This window comes from Ranitomeya variabilis, chromosome 7 (assembly GCF_051348905.1).
Source record: "Ranitomeya variabilis isolate aRanVar5 chromosome 7, aRanVar5.hap1, whole genome shotgun sequence".
Lineage (NCBI taxonomy): Eukaryota > Metazoa > Chordata > Amphibia > Anura > Dendrobatidae > Ranitomeya > Ranitomeya variabilis.
Genome location: NC_135238.1, coordinates 42,312,597 through 42,329,801, shown reverse-complemented (window position 1 = coordinate 42,329,801; position 17,205 = coordinate 42,312,597). Strand labels below are relative to the sequence as shown.

The 17,205-nt window shown below is 44.8% G+C and overlaps 1 protein-coding gene across 1 annotated transcript in view; it reads right to left on the bottom strand.

The window, feature by feature from the left end:
- Positions 1-17,205, bottom strand: part of LMTK2 (lemur tyrosine kinase 2) — a 73,579-nt gene that overhangs the window by 18,737 nt on the left and 37,637 nt on the right. The window lies entirely within an intron of this gene.

The following is a 17,205-nucleotide window of genomic DNA, read 5'->3' as shown; positions in this document are numbered from 1 at the left end:
GTTTGTCCGACGGCCAGGGACAGGGTACAAAGTAAAGTTTTTTGTGTCCGTCGAGAAAACGGACGGCGACGGATCCGCCACCGTCCGTCATTTGCTAGAATAGAAGCGTACGGGTGCCGGATCTGTCAAATGACAGAATCCAGTGACTGATTCGTTTTTTTTTTTTTTAAAACTGAGCAAGCTCCGATTTATTTTTTAGGATCCAATTAGGCGGTCTGATGCGGTGAAAAAAACGGATCTGTTGCATCAGTTTTTCACAATCTGCGACAGATCCATTTTTTTTTTTTTTTTAAATTCGACGGATTGCGACTGATGGCAAAATACTGATGGGTCATTCCATGTCAAGTGGACCCCACTCGACCTTCTCCGATTTTGCTGAAAATTTATAAGGATGTACATGTATGTTTGAAAAGAGGTTCTGTTTATTTTTAGGGCCAGATCTCAAATACATTGGGCACTGTTGACCTTTCACTGGAGGTTCCACCAAGCCTGCGGCTTCAGCTAAGAGGATTTTGCAAACTTTGGCACATAGCCATTAGAGTTCTATACTGGCTATGATGCTGAAATTTGGCATACTAGCTCAACTTTTGCTGCTAAACATGATAAAATTATTACTGGCTATGACAAAACAATATTTCGGCCGCAATTGTGTCAAAGTAGCTTGAAAAACTCGTTGCATAAAATTTATGCCAAACTTTGCCCATATATAACTCAAGACCAAAAACCAATAGTAACTGGTGCTTTGCCCTGTACACCAAACATCTACATGACTTTGCATTGCTGCAATATCACGGTCAAAGCATATGTATTTGTGGAAATATTCACACCCACATATGATGAAAAACTTAAAAAAAACGAATTTTACCTATTTTTAGGTCAAATTTCTCAAAAAGGGTACCCCTAAAATATATTAATTCTGGTATCATTAGAAAGAGCACATTTTTCTCTACAAGGATCATTGTTTGTTTTTTTTGGAGTCTCTCAGTTTAAGAAATGAAAAATGCCACTGAACATGGTGTTATTTATTAATACGCAATGAATGGTAACTGCACTATTCAAACCCTTGCGTTGGTCCATGGTGGTTATACCACAACCAATTCCCTAAGAATTGGTATTATCCTATTAAGAATTGTAATAATGCTGTCTTTCGAGAATTGGCAGCCCCATCGCCTAGGAGCCATGGCCGATAGCCGTGCAAGGCGAGCCTCGGGCGGTCTCTTTATCGCAGGTTCCGAAGCCTGAGGGTGGGTGTCTTTGCCTAGGATCCCAAGCCTAATATTGGGTATCTTTTGTTGGTTCCCAAGCCATAATGTTCAGTCCAAGTCGTCTGGAATTGTTGCTGAATTTGCAACATAATCGGGTCAGAGAAGCTGTATTGTCGGCCCATTGCTGTCTAAAAAGGTCCAAATCTTGACATTGGCACCTAAAAGTTGGTCCATTAAGGCTATATCAGACGAATTCGGTGTCTCTGAACGAATGGCCAAACAAGCTCGAAAGCTTAAATGTGAACATGGGATCTTAGCCTTACCTAGAATCAAGTGTGGCAAGAAAGTTTCTGAGGAAGTGAAGAAAAAGGTGCAGGCATTTTTTGAGGATGATGAATTCAGTCGAATGTGCCCTGGTAAAAAAGACTATGTATCAGTGCGAATAGCAGGAGAAAAAAAGCAGATGCAAAAGTGACTATTACTGAGCAATAGGAGGGAAATGTTTGTTGCCTATCGGGATCGGAATGGCCCTGAAACTGGGTTTTCCAAGTTTTGTGAGCTTCAGCCAAAGTGGTGCGTAACCGTTGGATCTGCTGGAACACATTCCGTTTGTGTGTGTACCATTCACCAAAATGTCAAACTAATGCTTGCAGCATGCCCAATCAATGATGACTACAAAGAGCTCATATGCAAAATGGTCTGTGGAATTGAATCCAAGGACTGTATGCTTGGCCGTTGTGATAAATGCCCGGGTCCTGAAGTTTTAAAAGAATTTCTAGTCAATGTGTTTGTCAACAGTGACCCTGAAGATATTATCGAGTTCAAACAATGGATTCACACTGATCGAGACACGCTTGGTACGTAACAACTGACTATAGAAGATTTCATTGAAGAATTGGTTTTGAAAATTTCTAAACTTTGTAGCCATCACTACATCGCCAAGTATCAAAGTAGATATCTGAAATCGTTGAAGGAAAATCTGAGACCTGGAGAGCTTGTGATCCTTATGGACTTTGCTGAAAATTACTCATTTATTGTTCAAGATGCCATTCAAGGTTTCCACTGGGAAAATAGTCAAGCTACAGTACACCCATTTGTAATTTACTTCAAGGAGTTAAATGTTGAAGCTGCGCAGAACATCAGCTTGTGCATAATCAGTGATTGCTCACAACATGACACAGTTGCAGTCCACACTTTCTTAACAGTAATTGTGGAGTATCTCAAGACTCTCATCTATGGGATTCGTCATATCCACTACTTCAGCGATGGATCTGCAGCCCAGTACAAAAATTTCAAAAATGTTCTCTACTTGTGCCACCACAATGCTGATTTCAATATCAGCGCTGAATGGAATCTTTTTGGTACCAGTCTTGGAAAGTGGCCCTGTGATGGGATTGGAGGGACAGCAAAGAGGTTGGCAGCTCGTGCCAGTCTTCAACGCCCAACTGAAAACCAAATACTGAACCCGGTGGATTTATTCAACTTTTGCAATGAGCAACTGCATGGAATCAAGTTTTTTTTTGTTCCAAAAGAAAAAATTGACGAAATACGGGTAGTTCAAGAGGAAAGGTTCAAAGATGGACATACGATTGCTGGAACAAGAGAAAATCACCAGTTTGTGCCAATTGATGACAAAAAGATTCGCATTTCAAGGGTGTCAAATGACCCATCATCTTTCATTGCCTATGTAGATAGATCTGTCAGATCAGAAATGCCTTTTGTGCCAATTGTAAACCTCCAGCCAGGGCAATACATTCCCTGCATTTACGATAGGAACTGGTGGATTGGAAATATTTCTGAAACTTCCGTCGAAGAGCATGATGCATTAATTTTATGCATCCTCATGGACCAGCTAGCTTCTTTCACTGGCCTGTGAGAAATTATACATGCTGGATTCCCGAGCAGTCAATCATTGCAAAAATTCCAGCACAGCTGCAACAGCAATGGGCCGACAATACAGCTTCTCTGAGCCGATTATGTTGCAAATTCAGCAACAATTCCAGACCACTTAGACTGAACATTATGGCTTGGGAACCAACAAAAGATACCCAATATTAAGCTTGGGATCCTAGGCAAAGACACCCACCCTCAGGCTTCGGAACCTGCGATAGAGACCGCCCGAGGCTCGCCTTGCACGGCTATCGGCCATGGCTCCTAGGCGATGGGGCTGCCAATTCTCGAAAGACAGCATTACTACAATTCTTAATAGGATTATAATACCAATTCTTAGGGAATTGGTTGTGGTATAACCACCATGGACCAACGCAAGGGTTTGAATAGTGCAGTTACCATTCATTGCGTATTAATAAATAACACCATGTTCAGTGGCATTTTTCATTTCTTAAACTGAGAGACTCCCCAAAAAAAACCACCAATGATCCTTGTAGACAAAAAACGGTAATTAGTTCTTACCGGTAATTGTATTTCCAGGAATCCACCTGACAGCACCATTGGAGGACGTCCTTCTTATCCGTAGTGGGACAGGAACCACAAGTTAAAAGGACCCTCCCCACTCCACCCATCAGTGATCTTCTAAGTACCACATCTGGATGGATGCAAAAAAGAGTTTATTTACAATTACACACCAATGTTACATCACATTAGTCAGTAGTAAAAGTTTGCAGTGGGAGGGAACTAGTAGTGCTGTCAGGTGGATTCCTGGAAATACAATTACCGGTAAGAACTAATTACAGTTTTCCAGTCCACCACCTGACAGCACCATTGGAGAATACCAAAGGATGTTAACTAGGGTGGGACTACTGCATGTAAGACTTTCCTACCAAAGGCTAATTGGTCTGATACGACATCTATTTTATAGTGTCTAGCAAAGGTAGAAAGACTAGTCCAAGTCGCCGCCCTACAGATTTGCTCAGCTGAGGCTCCCCCCTTCTCTGCCCATGATGTAGAGATAGCTCGTGTTGAGTGGGCCCTAAGAGTATCCAGGGGATCTTTCCCTTGGTTTGTATATGCTAGGCTAATCATGTTTTTAATCCACCTAGCAATGGTTGATTTTGCTGCCTTGCAACCCCTATTTGGACCACCGTATTGAATAAATAAGTTAGTGTCCCGTCTCCAGCTTTCTGTCGCCCCCAGGTATTTTAGAACAGTCTCCCTAACGTCAAGGTTATGGTAGACCCCTTCTTTTGCGTTTTTAGGGTGTTGGCAGAAAGAAGGAAGGATTATTTCCTGATTTATATTGGTAGATGATACTACTTTGGGGAGGAAAGCTGGGTTATGTTTGAAGACTATTCTGTCGTCAAAGATTTGAAGATATGGGTTCTGGATAGAAAGAGCCTGCATCTCCCCTAGCCTTTTAGCCGATGTGATGGCAATTAGGAAGGCGGTTTTAAAGGAGAGATTGGCTATGTCCATATCTTCTGACAGTAAGTAAGGGGTTTTACACAAAGTGTTAAGGACCAGGTTTAGGTCCCAAGGAGGAGTTGATTTCCTCACAAGTGGCCTCATTCTCTGTGTGGCCCTGGAAAATCTTGCTATCCAGGGATGGGAGGCTAGTGATGTATCAAAAAATACACTAAGTGCTGCAATCTGTACTTTTAGAGTACTAGGCCGAAGGCCCTTGTCAAATCCGAGTTGCAGGAAATCGAGGATCTTGGGGATATCTGGTTTTGAAGTATCCACATGACCTTCTCCCAGAAAGGAACAATACCGCTTCCAGATCTTGTTGTAAATCGCCGAAGTCACCGGCTTTCTGCTTGCCTGGAGAGTGATAATGACCTCTTCTGACAGGCCTCTGGATCTTAAGGCTTGCCGTTCAGGATCCAAGCAGATAGGTGCAGAGAGTCTGGATTCTTGTGGAACACCGGACCCTGAAGCAGAAGGTCCTGCCTGTTCGGTAGAAAGACTGGTTCTTCTGTTGACATCCTGGACAGTAGAGAAAACCAGCTTCTTTTTGGCCAGAAGGGAACCACCAGGATTACAGTTGCTCTCTCGTCTCGTATCTTCCTGAGTGTCTTCGATATCAGAGGAAGAGGCGGAAAGGCGTACAGGAGGCCTTCTCCCCAATACTGAGACAAGGCGTCTACTGCTGTGGCTCCATCTAGAGGATTCAGAGAAAAAAATGCTCTGACCTTTGCGTTTGACCTGGCGGCAAAGAGGTCCACCTGAGGTGTGCCCCATTTCTGGCATAGACAGCTGAATACTTCCGGGTTCAGTTCCCACTCTCCGGGATGTACCGACTTTCGGCTCAAGAAATCTGCTAGTTGATTCTTGGTACCTTCCAGGTGAACTGCCGAGATGGATTTGACAGATCTTTCTGCCCACCTGAAAATCTGGTCTGCTAAGTGTTGCAGTGGTGGATGTCTCGGACCTCCCTGGTGTCTCAGAAATGCCACTGCTGTGACATTGTCGGACAGTATTCTCACGTGTCTGTCTCGGACCAATGACTGGGCCTGGCTCAACACTTTCCAGATCGCATACAGCTCTCTGAAATTTGATGATCTTGCCGCAATCTGAGGAGTCCATTCTCCCTGGTAGTATGTTCTTCCTATATGACCGCCCCATCCGTATTGACTGGCGTCTGTGGTAACCGTAACACAGGGATCGAGTACCCACGGTACTCCCTCTCTCAGGTTCCTCGGTCTGGTCCACCAGGTTAGGGATCTCTTCACTGACGGAGACACAAGCATCTTCCTGTCTAGGGAACTCTGTTTCCTGTTCCAGGATCCTAGGACTTCTCTTTGCAACTCCCATGAGTGGAATTGGCTCCATTTCACACAGGGTATGCATGCTGTCATGAAGCCAAGTATCCTCATTGCATCTCTTATGGAGGGGGTACTTCTTCTGAATTGATGGATGTGTCTGATCAAGGCCTCTTGTCTGTCTTCTGGTAAGAAAGATGTTCTTAGGTTGGAATCCAAGATCACCCCCAAAAATTTTATTCTGGATTTTGGGACCAGGCAGGACTTTTTCCAGTTCACAATCCACCCCAGCTCTTGTAGGATGGAAAGGGTGAAAGTGCAGTCTATCTTGAGGAGTTTCTGTGATTTCGCCATTATCAGGAAGTCGTCCAGGTATGGGACTATGGTCACATTCTGATTCCTCAGATAGGCCACCACTTCCGACATCAGCTTGGTAAAGATCCTGGGCGCTGAAGCAAGCCCGAAGGGGAGACATCTGAACTGAAAGTGATGTACAATCCCCCTGTTCATTATGGCAAACCTCAGGAATTTTTGGTAGGAGAGGTGTATCGGGACATGATAGTATGCATTGCTCAGATCTAGGGTACACATTACCATGTCTTTGTCTATTAGAGGTGTCGTGGATCTTATAGATTCCATCCGAAATCTTTTGTACCGTACCCATTTGTTTAATGGTTTTAAGTTTATAATCGTCCGGGAGTCCCCGGACGGTTTCTTTATTGAAAATAAATGAGAATAATGGCCTTCGCCTCTTTCTGAGATGGGAACTGGCACAATCGCTTCTAATTCTAACAGCTCCTGGATGTTTGTCCACATGGAGGAGTCGGAGAGCGGGCATGGTCGGGTTACTACAAATCTTTCTGGGGGACTGCCGGAGAATTCTAATTTGTATCCCTGTGCAATTACTTGTAGAATCCAAGGATTCTGGGACACCTTCTGCCAACCCCCTAGAAATTTCTGTAATCGACCTCCCACCTTTATGTCATTTATTTGACTTTGGTGTACCTGCACTAGGGAAGATGGAATCTCTACCTTTTCCACCCTTGGGATAAGACCACCTCCCAGTCTTCCCTTTCCCCTTGTAGTCTGTCCTCTGACCAGGTCGGGACCTACGAAAGGGCTGATATTTTTTGGTATTCTCCTCAGGGAAACCTTTCTTTTTATCTGAGGCCTTTTCTAGAATATTGTCTAGAATTGGCCCAAATACTTTATTTCCTGAGAATTGGATTCCACACAATTTACTTTTTGACTGGAGATCCCCCGACCAGGTTTTAAGCCATATGGCTCTTCTGGCCGCATTAGACAGGGATTCGCTTCTAGCCGCGAACCTTACAGATTCGGCAGAAGCGTCTGCCATAAAGCCTGTTGCGAGTTTGAGCAATGGCAATGATTTAAGGATAACCTCTCTGGAAGTTTTGGCTTTGAGGTGATCCTCTAAATCGTCAATCCATAAGTGCATTGACCGGGCTACGGAGGTTGCCGCTATATTGGCCCGTATTATTGCCGCGGAGGACTCCCAAGTTCTCCTTAGCAAACCGTCTGCTTTACGATCCATAGGATCTTTTAATGCGGAAGAGTCCTCAAATGGGATTGAGGTCTTCTTCGCCACCTTTGCTAGTGGGACATCGATCTTGGGAACTTCATCCCACACTTTAATGTCCTCAGGGTTGTAGGGCAAACGAAGTCTAAAGTCCCTGGGAATCACTAGCTTCTTCTCCGCTTCCTGCCACTCTTCCAGGATCATGGAACGAATGTGGTTGTTGACGGGGAAGACTTTTGTCACTTGGGCATGTAATCCGCCAAACATCTCGTCCTGGATCGAGGTCTCCTCTGGTGTATCTTGTAGCTGCATGGTGTTACGCACAGCATAAAGAAGCTCATCAGTGTCTGTTGCGGAGAAGAGATATCTCTTCCCTCTGCCCACAGATCCGTCTCTTTCTTCCTGGTCAGAATCCCCCGAAACCTCACCCTCGGAAGAGGGGCTAGATTCCCTCGGCCTCTTCCGTGAAGTCTGCGGTTCTGACTGAGTAGCCTGGGGTAGATTCAAGCTTGAGATAGAAGCCTGAACCTCCTGTCGTATCATGGTCCTCATACTGGATAGCAGCGCTGTCTGCTCATCACCCACAATTTTGGATGTGCATGATTTGCACAATGGTTTCCGCCAGTTTTCCGGAAACTTAGTGGAACATATCGGGCATTTATTTTTCCCCGATTTTTTTCTTTCGGCTGTGGGGATGGAAGGCTCAGCCTAGGGTAAAATAGAGACACGTGGCACCGTAAGTAGGAAGCAGGGGGAGGGGTGAGCTTTGTGGTATGGCTTTGCATAGCCCACTCACGTGCCCCTGAAGCTGGTCAGTCCCCTCAGGTCTGGCAGTCTCCTCCATTAGTGACAATTCTACGTATAGCCGAGTGCTCCCTTTGTCAGGATGGCCGGCGGTATACAGACCCCCCTGGTGAGATTATATAGGTTTTACCTGGTTGATCCTGCCCTCCTTACCGCCGCTGCGGTGACCGCGCTGAGCCCCTCACCGAGGCCGGCGCTGCTACCGGCGTCATCCTCCATGCTGGTCGCACCGGAAGTGACGCGGTCGTCGCGACCGGAAGTGACGCGGCCGCTGGACCCGGAAACCGCGGCCGCACGCTGGAGCCGGCCGCTGCTGGAAGCGGTCGCCGCATACACCTCCCGGCATGCAGGCACCCGGGCCGAGAGCCCCCCGAGGAGGAAGCGGACCGGACCCCAGGAGCAGCGCTACACTGGGGAGGCTGAGGGACCCCCCATGGCAGGTATCAGCCGCAGATATCTTGCGGCGGGGAAGGGAAAGGCTGGGCCCCCCGATCCCCACCATCTGCACAGCACCGTCGGAGGGCGTCTTGCAGTTCCTATCCGCAGTGGGACAGGAAAAACACTGATGGGTGGAGTGGGGAGGGTCCTTTTAACTTGTGGTTCCTGTCCCACTACAGATAAGAAGGACGTCCTCCAATGGTGCTGTCAGGTGGTGGACTGGAAATGTGCTCTTTCTAATGATATCAGAATTAATATATTTTAGGGGTACCTTTTTGAGAAATTTGACCTAAAAATAGGTAAAATTCGTTTTTTAAAGTTTTTCATCATATGTGGGTGTGAATATTTCCACAAATACATATGCTTTGACCGTGATATTGCAGCAATGCAAAGTCATGTAGATGTTTGGTGTACAGGGCAAAGCACCAGTTACTATTGGTTTTTGGTCTTGAGTTATATATGGGCAAAGTTTGGCATAAATTTTATGCAACGCGTTTTTCAAGCTACTTTGACACAAAATTGCGGCCGAAATATTGTTTTGTCATAGCTGGTAATAATTTTATCGTGTTTAGCAGCAAAAGTTGAGCTAGTATGCCAAATTTCAGCATCATAGGCAGTATAGAACTCTAATGGCTATGTGCCAAAGTTTGCAAAATCCTCTTAACTGAAGCCGCAGGCTTGGTGGAACCTCCAGTGAAAGGTCAACAGTGCCCAATGTATTTGAGATCTGGCCCTAAAAATTTACAGAACCTCTTTTCAAACATACATCTACATCCTTATAAATTTTCAGCAAAATCGGAGGTCGAGTGGGGACGATTTTTAAAACTGGTCCACTTGATGTGGAATGACCGTGATGCGTGAAAGGGGCCTAAGTCGATCACACCGAGTCTACCTGCAGGGACCCTCAGTCATTTTCTGTAGACTCCTTCCTATCCCTACAATTCCTCTGGAGCATCACTTCATGGGAAATTAATAATTCGAGTACACAAAGTGTGCATTAAAAGCCAGTACTGCAACCAATAATACATCTCACATGCAATCGCCAAAATTCATTTATTCACTTATATAGCGCCATTAATTCCTCAGCACTTTAGATCACTGTCCCCATTGGGGCTCACAATGTACATTCCCCATCAGTAGGTCTTTGGAGTGTGGGAAAAAAAACAAAGAACCCGGAGGAAACCCATGCAAACCACAGGGAGAACAGACAACTCCTTGCAGATGTTGTCCTTGGTGGGATTTATACCCAGGACCCAAGCGCTGCTAGGCTGCAGTGCTAACCACTGAGCCACCAGGCGAATATCAATTTAAGATTTTGTTCTGATGGAAATCAGTAGCTATATGTTGAGAACTCAGAGGATGGTGACCATCAGAGGCATAACCGGAGGCTCCTGGGCCCTATAACAATCTGTACCCACCTCCCATGTGCCATTACTAGAGTCCTATGTGGCAGAGAAGCCTTTCCGCTCCCTGACGAGCGCTGTAACCTCTTCTTACAGTGGACCGATGTCTGTCCCAAGAATCAGACCCCCACTGATGTACTATTGATTGCCTAAGAATAGGTTTCAAACCCCATATGCCATAAAAATTGCACAAATGAAACCCACAGACCGTAAGCCCTCATACAGCTCCACTGGCAGAAAATTGTAAAATTATGGATCTCAAACAATTGAGACACAAAAACAAGTGATTTTTTTTTTCCCCCACAAAGTGTATATTATACATGAGAACAAAAAAATATACAGTAAATTTGCCATCGCCATATTCATAATTCACCTGAAAATAAAATTAAGACAGTGCAGCGTGACGAAGAGTGTAAAATTTAGTAATGCAACAGAGGCTGAATGTCTTATATACTTCCCAGTAAAGAGTTAATGAAAGTTTGTTAGTACTTTATATGTGCACCAAATGATTCCACTTAAATACAATTAATCAGGGAAAAAAGTAAAAGCTCACATACGTGGGGGTGACCAAAAAAACAAAAAGTGATGGCTCCTGGGAAATGACTAAGAAAACTGGCTTGTCATAAAGGCCACATTTGGTTGTGACAAATTGCTTCATTTTAAAAGTTTGGATCACTACACTTTTGAGTTCAGCAAGTATATAAGAAGAGGACACCAAAACCTGTTACACAACATATTAAACGTGTATAACTTGATTAATGGTGCAAAAAGTCAATCCCTATAAGTAGCACCCGGGGCTTCTTTCTTGCATCCCTGCACCCCCCTTCCACAAGCTGCACATCTTATATACAGTGCACTTGCTTCCCTGTAGTTCCTCCTTTTGTTCTCTTCAAACTACTCTGCTCCCTCTTCTGTGCTCTGCTATCAATCCCAAGATGCATCAGCACAGTATCACCTGACTAGCTGCAGCCAGTAACATTTATATTTGCTGTGGTGGTAACATTAATCAGCCTACTATCCCCCCTCTTTTTGCAAGCAAGACTTATCCTTTATGCACCACTAGATGGCAGCAGACAAACGCCATGAAGTAGGGAAAGTTTGGCTGCTTTTACTTCCTTTTTTCATCATTAATTTTGTCAAATTACACGATATGCAAAATATTTCTTACACCATAAAGACGCGACAGCGCAAAGCAAATGCCCTGGTTACTATCAAATACAATGGATCACCAAGTGCTAAGAATGTGCATGCTTTAGGGACAGAAAATAAATATACCTTGGTACCGTGTTAGCATATCTTCATGCTTTAGGGAATGATTTATTTTCCCTTAAAGTAACATTGATACGACAATTAGTCATACATTTCCAGGAAGAAGAACAGAGGAATGTAGACCTCAAAAAGGTTAAAAAAAAAACAGACATGTCAGGAGCAGAAATGGGGCTTAACAAGTTAGCAGTAATAATAGGTCCCAAAAAAGTCTGTAAAAATAAAGGCAGAAAACCAAAACCAGTTGTAAACCAGGTAGTTGCAAAATTGGCTGTAACGGAGTGCTAATATTTCTGTAAAAAAAACCAATGTAAAACTAGCGTCATGATCCCAATTCTTAAGAGCCACAAAACTGCTTCCAACAAGTCATCGCACATTCCAAAAGAACGTAACACATTGTCAGCTTTACGATATTTTATAGGGCAATGTTACTTGCGTGAAACCGGCCATGTACACCTTTGCGCAAATTTTATTTTTACTGGTAATTTGCTTTCTAGGTGCAAAGTTGACAATTTTCTAAACAGTCTTCAAAAATACTCCCTACACCATTTTGCTGCTGCTGTGTGTCAGCAAATACTTTATCTAGCTGAGTAATCTGCAAAAACACTACAAGTCCATCAGAGCTCCTGCTTCTGACAGCTCCATCTCCTCCTCACACTCCTCCCTCAGTCTAAAGGAGGTGTGTGCGTGCGTAGAGAGGGAACAAAGTATCTACAGTCTCGGGGAGGGCAGGAAAAAAAAAAAAGACAAGGAAGGAAACATGAGTAATTAAGTGCAGAATAGAGTGTTTGCGGAGCTAGGCGTACATGGGAATAGCAGTGCTCTGAATACACAAACTGGACATCCAGCCTAAATACCATGGAGAGAGACACTCAGAGAAAAAGCAAAGACTTGGATCAGGCTACAAACTGCCTTTAAAGAATGCTGAAAATGAGGGGAGGAGGAAAGAAAGACAAAAAAAGCAATTAAGACTGCAACTGGAAACTGAATTTTTATTACCTAAATATAAGTTCTAACGTGTAAAAAAAATACATATATATTTTTCCATGTCCTAAGGTGTTTATAGCCTTTAAAACTTTGCCATTAAATATCACATCATTTCAATGCACAAAGCCTTAAAGGGGTTCTCCCACGAATAAAATTTTATTTTAAAGTTGATTTTAATCAATAGATCTTGGAATAATAATAATATCCACAATTGGATGTGTATAAATAAAATGTTCCTGTGCCGAGATAATCTTATAAATGTCCCCTGCTGCGTACTGTGTAATGGCCGTGTCTGACCGGGCAGGAACATGGTGTGATCATACCACATCTCCTGGGCAGGGGAGGACGCGAAAAAGAGTACAGACAGGAAGGTTTTTCTTAAACACAGCCAATTGTGAAAGCTATTCAAATATTTATTGATTAAAATGAACTATGTTAATGGGAAAACTTCTTTAAATCCAATAGGCCCTTGTTAAATTCTAGACTTAGTGAAACCAGTGCAGGTAGTCCATAAATAGGTTTAATATTCTCATTACCATGCTCAATTTCACAAACGCCTTTATTACACATTCTCTATTAAGGTGTGAATAACACAGCTTCAATACTGTTAAGTAAAAACAGAATGGAGGCAACACCCTTAATAAAAGGAGCTCAATGTTCTGTCCACAGACCAGACCAACCTGAGGAACCCTCCATAATAGCCACTTAAAAAAGTATATTACCTATATTGCTGGATTAGTGTAAACAACGTCTCAACAAAAAAACTAATACCATAAAAATAATTTATTAAACTGCTTTTTAAAAAAAAAAAATACAACCAATGACCTAAAAACAAACCACAACAAGCAATAATTAATCAACTATACTAGACAACACTCGCAGGTGGGCATGGGTATCCCTGTTACACCCTAATAATCCCTATCTGTACCCTACCTGTCTGCGGAGGTTGGCACCCTCTTGGACGCAATGTGGCGCCCCCGCTCCTCGGCGGCTTGCCCTTATCTCCCTAGCAAATCCCTTGTATATACACCAATAGGGGGATTCACGAAAAATGCCACTACACAGGGATACAGCACACAATGACTTTTCTTGATTATAACCAAAAAAAAAAAAAAGGGGAGTAGGACAGCAATATACAAAACCAACCCAAAAAAGTGCAGTGAATAAAACCAATCTGATATTCTGGGAGCATAAATATAGATAAGGATATCTTGCCTACCAGGTCCCTAGAGTAATCCCTGCCTATCAGCGGAGGTTGGCACCCTCTTGGACGCAAAATGGCGCCCCCGCTCCTCGGCGGCTCTCCCTCGTGTCCCTAAAAGTCTCCTGGGTTATAGATACTAAAACATATACACCAGAAACTGGGCACTCATTAAGCCATCAATCTTCTGCATTCAAAGTTAGAGACAACTCTCAGGGATCTACAGCTCAAAAGTATGGAAACAGTGAAAAAGGATATTTAAGGCTGCCTTAATGACTCCCATGCAACAATCAATTTGTACTCGCCCTCCTGTGTCCAGCATGGAGTCCCTGTACTCACCCTCCCATGTCCAGCATGGAGTCCCTGGGTATATTATGGTCCGGTATATCGACACCGCAACAGCGCCGTCGATCTGATCCCTGGGAGAGCCAGGGCCGGCGCCATCCCAGAGGTAAGTATAGGTGTTATCTTACTGGGGGGAAACCGGGATTGAGAAAGGGTTGCCCAAGTAGTGGACAAACCCTTTAAAAAGGAACAAACCTCCTGCAGTCTAAAAGAAGCAGGTCCGGTTTCTGGGTGTCACGACGTAGAAGATAGAAGCATTGATGAAAGCAAAGTTTGTCTTCTCTTTTGCCAGAAAGAAAAAATAAATCTGATTTTCAACTAAAATACATTATTACACTCCAAAGACATATTGATAGGGAGTTTAGACTGGGCCCCAATGGGGACGCAAGATGCTATGGAATATGATGGCGCTATACAAGTAAAGCATAGTAAAAATAACCCCCCCCCCCCCAAAAAAAAAACAAAAAAAAAAAAACAACCCCTACAAACCATGACACTTCTCGTGCTCCCTTCCAACTTATACCAGAACTTTGCCCCGTGATTTTAAGTCATGGTGTCAGTTTTGAATGAAAATGACTGTAAGGCTATGTTCACACGTTCAGGATTTCCATCCTTTTTTTTTCCTGACTGAATCTGCAGGTCTCTGCAGAAAACGCAGGTGCGTTTTTTGTGCGTTTTTTGTGCGTTTTTGGTGCGTTTTTTGGTGCGTTTTTTAGTGCGGTTTTTTGTGCGTTTTTTTATGCAGTTTTCTCTGCAAATTGTCTGTGTTTGACACAAATAAAGCTTTAACTGCAGTGGGGGAAAAAAAAAAAAGAAATGATGTCATTTCCTTGTCCAACCCTTTTCTTCTTCCATCCTCCATTTTGGGACTAAACACCAAAATGAGTGGACGTGTTTTGAATGACAGCGCTCCGCGTTTTGCGCCGCATGCGTCACTGCAGCGCACGCATCCGGGCGCAGAGGACGCAGCAAGTTGCATTTTTGCTGCGTCCAAAATCAATCAAAAAAAGGACGCATGCGGCGCAAAACGCAGCGTTGTGCATGCGTTTTGCTGCGTTTTACTTTGCGTTGTGTGTTGCGGCGCCGACGCCGCGGCGCACAACGCAAATGTGAACATAGCCTAAGTGCCACGTATTTCAGTGCCACGTGCCACGTATTTAAGTGCCACGTGCCACATATTTCAGTGCCACGTATTTTAGTGCCACGTGCCACGTATTTAAGTGCCACGTGCCACGTATCTCAGTGCCACGTGCCACGTATCTCAGTGCCACGTGCCACGTATTGTAGTGCCACGTGCCACGTATTTAAGTGCCACGTGCCACATATTTAAGTGCCACGTGCCACGTATCTCAGTGCCACGTGCCACGTATCTCAGTGCCACGTGCCACATATTTAAGTGCCACGTGCCACGTATTTAAGTGCCACGTGCCACATATTTAAGTGCCACGTGCCACGTATCTCAGTGCCACGTGCCACGTATCTCAGTGCTACGTGCCACGTATTTAAGTGCCACGTGCCACGTATTTTAGTGCCACGTGCCACATATTTAAGTGCCACGTGCCACGTATTTCAGTGCCACGTGCCACGTATTTCAGTGCCACGTGCCACATATTTCAGTGCCACGTGCCACGTATCTCAGTGCCACGTGCCACGTATCTCAGTGCTACGTGCCACGTATTTAAGTGCCACGTGCCACGTATTTTAGTGCCACGTGCCACATATTTAAGTGCCACGTATTTCAGTGCCACGTGCCACGTATTTCAGTGCCACGTGCCACATATTTCAGTGCCACGTGCCACGTATTTCAGTGCCACGTGCCACGTATCTCAGTGCCACATGCCACGTATCTCAGTGCCACGTGCCACGTATTTAAGTGCCACGTGCCACGTATTTTAGTGCCACGTGCCACATATTTAAGTGCCACGTGCCACGTATTTCAGTGCCACGTGCCACGTATTTCAGTGCCACGTATTTAAGTGCCACGTGCCACGTATCACGTATTTCAGTGCCACGTATTTAAGTGCCACGTGCCACGTATTTAAGTGACACGTATCATGTATTTAAGTGACACGTATCACGTATAAGTGACACGTGTCACGTATTTAAGTGACACGTATCACGTATAAGTGACACGTGTCACGTATTTAAGTGCCACGTATTTAAGTGCCACGTATCCCACGAAGATTTTCCATGGAGAACAGACACATCCAGAGATATGTCTGCTCTCCACGGATGCAGCAACACACTGACAGGAGCCATAGTTCCTGTCGGTGTGTCACTGCGCATGCGCGAGCGAGTTTACCGGCGGTCATTGACCCCGGCACTCTCGCTTAACGGCAGTGCTGCGTGGGAAAGTTCAACGCAGCTGTACTGCTGTTAACCGAGACGCCGGAGTCATTGAGCTCCGGGACAGTACGCGATACACTGCTAGGAGCTTCGCTCCTGGCAGTGTATCGCCGGAGAGCAGGGGATCGGCGTGGGACACTCGTTTTATGGATTCTGCGGACAGGGAGTATGGATTTGGTTTATTATTTTGGGATTTTTTCCTGGAGGATCGAGGGCTTCGCCTACAAGTGTGCTGTTGGTGAGTATATACTCTGTGTATATGTTGTATGTACTGTACTGTGTGTCATGTATGTGTATTGTGTGTAGGTGTTTGGTGTAACTTTACCATTGTGCTAAGTCGCCGGACACAGGGACAACTCTCCCATCCTAATACCGGATGGGAGTAGTAGTCCATACGGCGACTTAGCACAATGGAGGCACTAGCGTCGCATGGGGACACGCACACACACACGCACACACACACGCGCACACACACGCGCACACACACACACACACACACACGCATACACACACACACAGACACACATACCAAATCAATCAAACGGCCGACACGATCCCCATGCGCCGGTACGCCTCCATGTCTCTCCGCCCACGCACTTCCGGCCCCGCACTTCCGCCGGCTTCCCCGCACTTCCGGCTGCAGCGGTTCTGCACAACAAACCGCAGTAAAACCCGCAGATATATTTTTGATCTGCGGGTTTTACTGCGATTTTGACCTCACAATGGAGGTCTATGGGTGCAGAACCGCTGCGGTTCAGGAAGAAGAATTGACATGCTCCTTTTTTCCGGGAGCTATTCAGCACGGCTTTTTTTTTTAAATTTCCGGACCATGTGCACAGTGTGTCCTGTTTTCCATAGGGTACAGTGTACTGTACCCTGCATGGAAAACAGCTGCGGAACCGCAGCGGCAAAACCGCCGCGATTCCGCGGTAAAAAACGCACTGTGTGAACATGGCCTAAGACATGAGAAGAAAACTTTCAAAGCGACACTCGTATTGTAAACCAGGTGATC